A 9,590-nucleotide genomic window follows, 5' to 3' on the forward strand; every position below is an offset into this window, starting at 1 on the left:
AAATAGGCTGACTGTCACACCAATTAGAAAACTATTTAAAAAGAGGAATATTAAAATCACCTCTTCTACTAACAGTAGATTACAACAAATAGTAAACCATGACGTACATTCTTTCAAGTCCCCCTACAGTAAATCCGGAATATGCAGTCTGCAATGTCATCATGCCCAAAATTCTACATCGGTCAGACAGATCAGATGCAAACAACAACTTGAGTCTTTAAAACTTCGCAACTTAAACAAATATATATGTGCAGCGCACATTACTGAAGAAATTTGGTTAGTGAGAAACACTGAGATCAAAATGAAATATTAATCTTGACAGAAAAGGGTGTCACTATGAATAGTTCAGAGGAAATAAATACACCAAAAAATAGCCCCTAACTATATGCTTAATGAGCTGGCTAACACTTCATCTTTAAAAACTTTCAAAAAATACTCTACACACCCCAATACAAAAAATTTTTCCACACCCACCTGCAGATTGACAACAAAACTTATAAAATTGTACTTAACGTACTCGCTTCGGCGGTACATATACTAAAATTGAAACGATACAGAGAAGATTAGCATGGCCCCTGCGCAAGGAAGACACGCAAAAATGTCAGCGTGTTCGGTCAGGGGGTTAACTGCCCTCTGTAATAAAAAAAAAAACTGAGTTAATGGATCAACGACGAACTGAAACGGGTGTCTTGCGACGTCCGCCCCCGAACAGATACAACGAAAAAAAAAAAACTAACAAAATGAAATTAAAAAAAAAGATAGTTGAGAGGTCAGCGTGACGGATTGCCGTCAGCGGGCCCGGGTTCGATTCCCGGTTGGGTCGGGCATTTTCTCCGTTCAGGGACTGGGTGTTGTCTTCATCTCATTTCATCCCCATCCGGTGCGCAGGTCGCATAATGTGACGTCGAATGTAATAAGACCTACACCAAGGCGGCCGGACCTGCCCCGTCAGGGGCCTCAAGGCCAATGACGCCAGACGCTCATTTCCATTTTCATGGCATTAAATATAATTAAATTTTAATGAACTAACTTCATCACTGTTCGACTAGTACATAAGGTTTTCATATACATTGTTATCCACATTTATTTTTTCTACCATTTTGTAAAATATGTTAAATACTGTAATACACAAAACCCCATATACCTGTCTTCATTTAGTACCCTACGTTTTATGGTAAATACATTTTTAGTTTAACATGATAGTATTATATGTCTCCTCTCCCGAAATGCCATACGTCTTGTATCGCAGCATCTTCGACACTGTACTTTGTAAACACTCTGTATTTGTTTACAAACATTGTGAGTCGAAACTGTGGGGATCACTGTCATTTGTTATTTGACCAAACGAAGATGTTTAATAAAGCAAACCGACATGTGTGATAGTGAAAATACATTACGAATATTATTCATCGGAGGAAAACTATTAAAGCAGATGCTCCAGATCGACGTTTTACGTAAGCTGCAGTCAAACGCAAGTTTGTAGCTTTGTAACTACCAATTTCTAACTATCCTAGGGCAGCTCACTAGTAAAATATTGGATCATATCTTTTGACAAAAGCATGAAAGTTGGCTGATGATGAATTATATAAATTTGTCTCCTGTATCGGTAGTTTTAGAACAAAGTATACTAAAACCAATTCGTGGCTTGGCTGTTGCTGTACACCATCAGCAATTTCTGTAAACTTTTTCATTTCATAAAACGAAATACTGTAAGATTGCGTATAAATGAGAGACGGGTGGACTCGGTCAACGCATACAAATGCCTGGGTGTGACAGTTTGTAGGGATACGAAATGTAATGGTCACATATTCTCAGTCGCAGATATAGCATGATTGAATACTGGGGAAATACGATCAGGGTACAAAGGAGACTGCACACAAAACACAAGTGCGACGAATCGAAAACTATTACTCAAGTGTGTGGGACCTGTACCAGCAGGACGAACCGGGGATAATGAACGAATACAAAGAAGGGGCAGAATGAATGACCACAGGTTTCCTTAACCAATGGGAAAGTGTCGCGAAGATACTGAAAGAACTGAAGTTGCAGACGCTGGAAGATAGACGAAAACTACCCCGTGAAACTTTCGAGAACCCTAAAATCTAGAAATATCGCTTCCATAGGGATAAGAAAGGCAAGATTTGACTAAATACAGTGGGCACAGAGACATTTAAGCAAACACTCTTCCCGTACTCCATATGTGACTGGTAGCGGAGAAAGTCTTAAGAACTTGTGCTGGAGGTTCGAATCCTCCCTCGAGCATGAATGTGTGTGTTTGTCCTTAGGATAATTTGGTTAAGTAGTGTGTTAGCTTAGGGACTGATGACCTTAGCAGTTAAGTCCCCTAAGATTTCACGCACATTTGTAAAATAAAAAAAAAATATAAAAAAAAAATAAAAAAATTGTGCGCAGGGATGTGTCCTCCGCCTTGCGCTCCAAAAGCGATTAGTATAATTTGGAGACAGATTTAGAGAATCAACTAATACTTATTGCAAAACTTGTATTAACCTCTAAATTAAAACAGATCCACCTGTTCATGAATCTTTATACACACACACACACACACACACTCAATTTTTATCTTACTATAGTTTTAAATGTGTAATATATCAATTTAAGGAATAACGTATTTGTGTGGATAAATTAGCCATATTTATTATTATCAAATACTGCGTTACATATTAACACAACTATAGAAACTCTGTGACCACTTACTAAGAATACAAAAGAAAAATTTCGGTACATTTTCGCACCAGTACATCAATATTATCCATCGACGACACAGACGGCCGAAGTCGTCCTCCTGCATGGCAGCCTCGGATGGCGTTTTCATGTAATATGGTCAGATCTGCAGAGTGTCATTGATTTATGCAGGATCCTCTTTCCTCGCCTGAAGTCTCGTTTGATAGGTATGAAACGTACAAGAGCAAAGCAAGAATCTGTTCTTACACGTTACAGAATTTTACTATTAGCACGAAAAACTTATAATTCCCTGTCATTACTGGTGTCGCTAAAAAGGACGAAGTAAACGTATTACGCATTTAGTGATATTGAACAGAAAACTGTGCTATATCGTTCGAATAGCGTGTCAGGAAACTAGAATCCATGTGGAATGATGACCATATATAGCCTGAGCTTATCTCTTGGCAGGTAGCGGGTGACGCACGAGTTCGCAGAAAAATCATCCGCTATCGCTCGCAGTGCTATGTACAGGGACAGGAGAGGAGCGAATCTGTGGAGCCTGGCTCATAGTGCATGCATGTGACGGCAAGGAGCTCCGCCGAGCGGACGGCGCACAGATGAAACATGCAGGGAGATCAGCGGAAACAAGCCACCAACGGTGCGGCGTGTGGCACGTGACGTGAGCGCCGCTGGCGCCAGAAAACAAGGTGGGCTACTTGCACGCTTCGAGCACAGAAGTACCCCAACTTATACTCATCCTTTGTTTTAGGTGCAAACGAAAGGAGCGTGTACGGGATAAACAAACAAGCAACAGTCCTAATAAACACAGGTTCGGCAAGACTAAGACTAAGCACAATGAAAGGTTTATATATCAGGACATATGGCAGTTTTGTTTGCATTTTTTGCTGCCAGAACAAATGGGTGATATGTTACTCTTTGGCTACCAGAGGTTGTATGAATAGTAGATGACAGAGGGAGTGAGCCTTGTCGGCTCGTATCGATTTGTCTTCCGGGCGAATCTCTCTCCTTGGTTTCTCCATCGGTCGTCCGGTGGCACGCGTGGGAGTCTCATTGGGAGGAATTTTGGGCTCCAAACTGAAGCTGTGGGAACGACGGGTGACCGATTGTCCTGTAAGTGACCAAAGGCTCCAATCAGCGAGAAGCTGGTTTCCCATCGAAAGTGTGTTGCCGCCGCCACTCATTGTGTTGCCGTCCGTCCAAGTTACCTCTTGGTAACAAGCTATCAGTTGGCGATTCTTCTTCGATGTTCCCCCTTGCCTGCAATTTTACCGGGAATGACCGTTGTCGGTCATTCGGTCTTCTCAGCGGACCTTTGTCTGCTTCTGGGTTCTGTGTGCCGCCGATTACTTGCAATTTGCCCTTCTTGGTGCTCAGTGACATGTTTTAGCGTTGTTTGAGTTACTTGTGGGATTCTTTTTGGTGGATCTGTGAAGGAGTCCAAGTAATAGGAGTCCTACTTGGACAGAGAGGGCAGTTATTCCGCTGAGTTGTTAAACTTCTTTTTTCAGTTGTGTTGTAGAAATACATTGGCCATCGAATGGGTTTTACGTTAACCCTAGCCACACAAGGAGATGACTGTCAGGAAGTGGAAACTGTTGTAAATGTCCTGATTTGGTAATATTCAGTATTTCTATCCAGTGAAATTTTTGAGTGAGCAGTCAGCCTTAACGCTGTCCGAGTACTGGAATTGTGGAGGCAAATTGTAAATTTGTAGGATTATTTTGGGTTTATATACGACCCTCTTGTTTAAATGTTGGTCAGTATATATACTTAGCGTTCTGCGGCGAATAATAGTTTTATTGCAGTTATCTTTGGTTGTTTCTTGTGCTTAAGTATTATAATCTTGTTTAAGTGTTTGTCATTTTTTTTCATTGTTACTGTCTAAGTTGATTTAACACTATCAGGGTATCAGTTTTGCAGGCTAGGATAGTTAGCCATCTTGTATGCTGACCCAGCTCCTGATTGTCCGACGAGCCGACAAATTGTTCCGGTGTGGGTCACCAACCGACCGACTTGACGACGGCAGAGGAAGCGGGGACGGTTCCGAGAGGAGGTCGGCACTAGGATCTCTTTGGGACCGCTACACCGTGCCGAATTGCAGTTGCGGGTCGTCGGTCACTTCAGTTCCTACGTTTACTGAGACTCTCTGTACCGGAGATCTTTTATTTTCCGCTACTCGTTATATTTGTCCTTGCCTGCCTTCTCCTTTCGGAATCAACCCTCAAAATTGGTACAAATAGGATTGTTTCAAGCCGTCAGACAATGACTACGTTTGCAAAGTTAAAGCCTATTGCAAGTCTAGTTCATCACACACACACACACACACACACACACACACACACACACATACACTCCTGTAGCCACCAGAGTGGTCTAATTGTTTTGAAAGGGGCATTTAATCACTTAAATTGTTTTGAAAGAATTGTAGAACATCTTGATCTGTTTCTGTGAAAGTGTTATTTTTTAGTATTTCTAAGCATTCCGGGCTTGACCTCGTTGCAATATTTAAAATTTCAAGGATATTTCTAAGCCTTCTGGCGCTAGGTGATTATGAATTGTGATTTTGTTGTAATTTAGAAGAGTGTTTTAAAGTAAATTCTAAGTCTTTTGGTGCTCTGTAATTATTGCTTGTTATCGCTGCATTCCATTACAAAGGAAATTGTTAAATGTTGTCTCTAAAGAAAACTAGGTGATGTGACCCACAAGTGGTGATGAACCTAGGGCTTGGCGCTTCCATGAATCCTGCCGATGGGGACGTGCCGAATACGAGTTGAGAATGAATTTCGTTTCAGATTCTCCGTGGAATCACTGAGGATAGCGCAAAATTTTGAGATGATTTGATAAATTAAATAAAAAGTTCTCGGGCTTACAACAGCTTCAAGTAATTTAAATTGAACGAGCTTTCGACTAAGTGGTCCCTGACCAGTGTCAAGAGGCATGACTGTATGTGAGTTGCTAGCACGCTCCTGATAAACGCTGCAAGCTATGATGCCATTGCTGCCTGCGTCACAGCCACGTGCGCTCATGTGTTGATTTGGCGTTCGATGCGCCCGCTTTAACCGCGCGATCGCTGGATGCCGCGCCGTGCCGAGCTGCACGCCACTGTCTCTCTTTAGGCTGGTATTTATGATTTTTATTTCAATAGCTTCTTTAATTACAGAAACAAAGTAGCCGTATGTGCAAACCACGCCGGATGTTTCGTCAAATTTCACAGGGTGTCCGTTTTCTAAGGCATGCTCAGTTAAAGCAGATTTCTCGGGTGGGCATGGAAGATAAATCCTCCCAAGCTACTTTCCGCGTTGTTTCACAGTGCGAACTGTTTTCCCGACATTAGACTGGCCACGCTCGCAAGGTATCTCGTGAAACTCAGGTCATCTGAGACCTGCTGGGTCTATAACTGGTCTCTGGAACCGACTGATTTTAGTCTGGGGCTTGAAGATCCATTTGATCTGGTGTCGTTTCAGCAGGCAGCTTATCTTGCCGGACACTGATCCACAGAATAGCAAGAATGCAGATTTCTTTTCCTCCTCCTCCTCTGTGGTCTTCTTGTGAATTTCGCACGAAGTCACATCATTTATTTGATAGAATTTATAGCCGTTGTTTCTGAGATCCAATGACTGTTAGCAGAATATGGAATCGGTGGGTTAAGGAGGGTAATACGGAACGCCGTGCTGGATTCCAACGGCCTCCTATCACTAGCAGTCGAGATAACAGGCATCTTATCCGCATAGCTGTAACGGATCGTGCAGCCACGTCTCGATCCCTGAGTCAACAGATGGGGACGTTTGCAAGACAACAACCATCTGCACGAACAGTTCTACGACGTTTGCAGCAGCATGGACTATCAGCTCGGAGACCATGTCTGCTGTTACCCTTGACGCTGCATCACAGTCAGGAGCGACTGCGATGGTGTATTCAACGACGAACCTGGGTGCACGAATTGCAAATCGTCATTTTTCGGATGAATCCAGGTTCTGTTAACAGCATCATGATGGTCGCATCCGTGCTTGGCGACATCGCGATGAACGCACATTGGTAGCGTGTATTCATCATCGCCATACTGCCGTATCACCCGCCGTGATGGTATGGGATGCCATTGTTTACACGTCTCGGTCACCTCTTCTTCGCACGGACTGCACTTTGAACAGTGTACGTTACATTTCAGATGTGTTACGACCCGTGGCTCTACCCTTCATTCGATCTCTGCGAAACCCTACATTTCAGCAAGATAATGCAGTACCGCATTTTGCAGGTCCTGTGCGGGCCTTTCTGGATACAGAAAATGTTCGACTGCGACCCTGGTCAGCAAATTCTCCAGCTCTCTCGCCAATTCAAAACGTCTAGACAATGGTGGCCGAGCAACTGGCTCGTCACAACACGCCAGTCACTACTGTTGATGGACTGTGGTATCGTGTTGAAGCTGCATGGGCAGCTGTACCTGTACACACCATCCAAGCTCTGTCTGACTCAATGTCCAGGCGTATCAAGGACGTTATTATGGCCAGAGGCGGTTGTTCTGGGTACTGATGTCTCAGGATCTATGCACCCAAACTGCGTGAAAATGTGATCAAATGTTAGTTCTAGTATAATATATTTGTCCAATGAATACACGTTTATCATCTGCATTTCTTCTTGGTTTAGCAATTTTAATGGCCAGTAGTGTATATCTACTTTACGCGTTACAGAGCTGGTGAAATTAGTATCTTTACATCTTTGCCGGTTTTGTGATACATTTACCACACCACCTAAAGGAAAGTTAATCTTAAGTGTATACAGCTTTATGTCACCAGCGTTGTAACGTGTATGTTAATCTTAACAGCGAATAAATTCACAGCCCCTCATGGAACTGCTCTTACACAGCACGTCACAGCTTTATATTACATCCCACAATGCTTGAAAATGACCACACGTCTTAAGCGTAATGGCAGTAAATGACGTTTTAACAAACAAACGCGGAATGATTTCATTTAAAATTTGCATGTATGCTGTGGAGCCATTTATCATCAAACTTCTATTATCGAACTGTTTGTTGGAATATATGGGCACCTTACGATATATGTTTTCCAAAGTGGGTTAACTTCAGATTTCAACCGGCTGCCTTTTCCTAATACTATTTAGGCAGTATTATTATCAATAACAGGTACTAACTCGGGAACCCTATCACGGATGGTCCTGCAGTTTACTACTCTGATATTAATCTTTTCCATTTCCAGTCTACGTTAACGAACCTTCTTCGGAATAATTTACAACTGCATCGATATGATTACTCTCCACTTAGCAATTAAGTGCCTGACAGAGGGTTCCTCGAGTCACCTTCAAGCTGTTCCTCTATCTTTCCACTCTTGAACAGTGCACAGGTAAAACGAACACATGAATCTTTCTGTGCGAGCTATGATTTCTCTTATTTTTTTATGAGAAACATGTCTAACTATGTAGGTGGCCGACAGCAAAATTTTGTCGCACTATAGGAGAAAGTTATTGATTGAAATTTAATGAAAACATCATACCGCACCGAAAAAACGGCTTTGCTTTAAAGACTACCAGCCCAATTCTTGTATCATATCTGTGGCACTTTCTCCTATAAATTTCGCTATAATACGAAACGAACTGCCCCATTTGAAATATTTCAATGTCCTCCGTGTATCCTACTTGATGCGGACGTCAAACCTCGGAGCAGTGCGTCAGAGGAGGACTGACAAGCTTAGTGTAGGCAGTCTCTTCAGTAGACCTGTTACATTTTCTAAGCGTTTTGCCAATAAATTGGATTCTTCGATTTGTCTTCCCCACAACATTACCTTTGTCACGGTTCTAATTTCAATTATTCGTAATTGTAATCCTTAAGTATGTAGGTGAATTCACAGCCGTTACAAATTTTCGTGTTACTGGAGCTTAGCAGACTCCTTTTGGTACCCATGTGGATGACTTCACACTTTTAGTTATTTAGAGTCGATTGACACTTTTCGTACGATGCAGACACTTTGTATAAATCATTTTGCAATAGGTTTTGACAGTCTGATTACTTTACAAGATGATGAGAGCATCATCTGCAAACAGCCTAAGACGTCTGCTCAGCTTCACCTAAATTCCTTATATAGACCAGCAACAGCTGAATGTCTAACACACTTCCTTGGGAACGCCAAATATTACTTCCGTGTTATGCGATGGCTGCGAAACCAGTAGCATAAACGAGACTGTACTCTATAGGCACACAATTTAATTTGAATTCGCTTGTGAAGAACGGTGTCAAAAGCCTTCGGAAATCTGAAAATATGTAATCAGTTTTACATTCCCTGTCGGTAGTACTCATTACTTTGTGGGAGTAAAGAGCTAGTTGTGGTTCACAAGAACGGTATTTTCTGAATCCATGTTGGTTATTTGTAAATAAATCGTTTACTTTGAGGTAATTCATGTTGTTCGAACAAAGTTTACATGTTCAAAAATGTACATGTTTGAGATTCAACAGATTACTCCTGTTTTAGCTCTTGAGTATTGGGGTGACCTTTGCCACTTTCCAGTCCTTACATGCAGATCTTTCGACGAGTTTTCAGTTATATGTTATTGCTAAGTATGGATTTGTTGTATCAGTATAATATGAAAGGAAACTAACTGATGCATAATCTACACCTTGCCTTTATTAACTGATTTAAACTGCTTCGCTACACCGAGAATATATACGCCTAGATTCAGTTTCAGCAGACAAGACGTCACTGATGCAAATAATTTGTAACTCTAACCAAAGAAAAATCACAATTTGCAATCCAACGTACTCTGCTTAGTCGCTTCCTACAATTCTCTACACCATAGCTGAGACAGACAAGTTCGCATCCGATATCATAACAGAATCGTGCAAACCACTGACTGAGAACTTCCATTCTGCTCTAGTCTAG

At 41.8% G+C, this 9,590-nt stretch overlaps 1 pseudogene; it reads left to right on the top strand.

Annotated features, from left to right (window-relative positions):
* The first annotated feature begins 513 nt into the window (after window positions 1-513).
* LOC126096068 (U6 spliceosomal RNA) lies at window positions 514-611 on the top strand (annotated as a pseudogene).
* Window positions 612-9,590: the final 8,979 nt, after the last annotated feature.

Source organism: Schistocerca cancellata, chromosome 8 (assembly GCF_023864275.1).
Source record: "Schistocerca cancellata isolate TAMUIC-IGC-003103 chromosome 8, iqSchCanc2.1, whole genome shotgun sequence".
NCBI classification, from domain to species: Eukaryota; Metazoa; Arthropoda; class Insecta; order Orthoptera; family Acrididae; genus Schistocerca; species Schistocerca cancellata.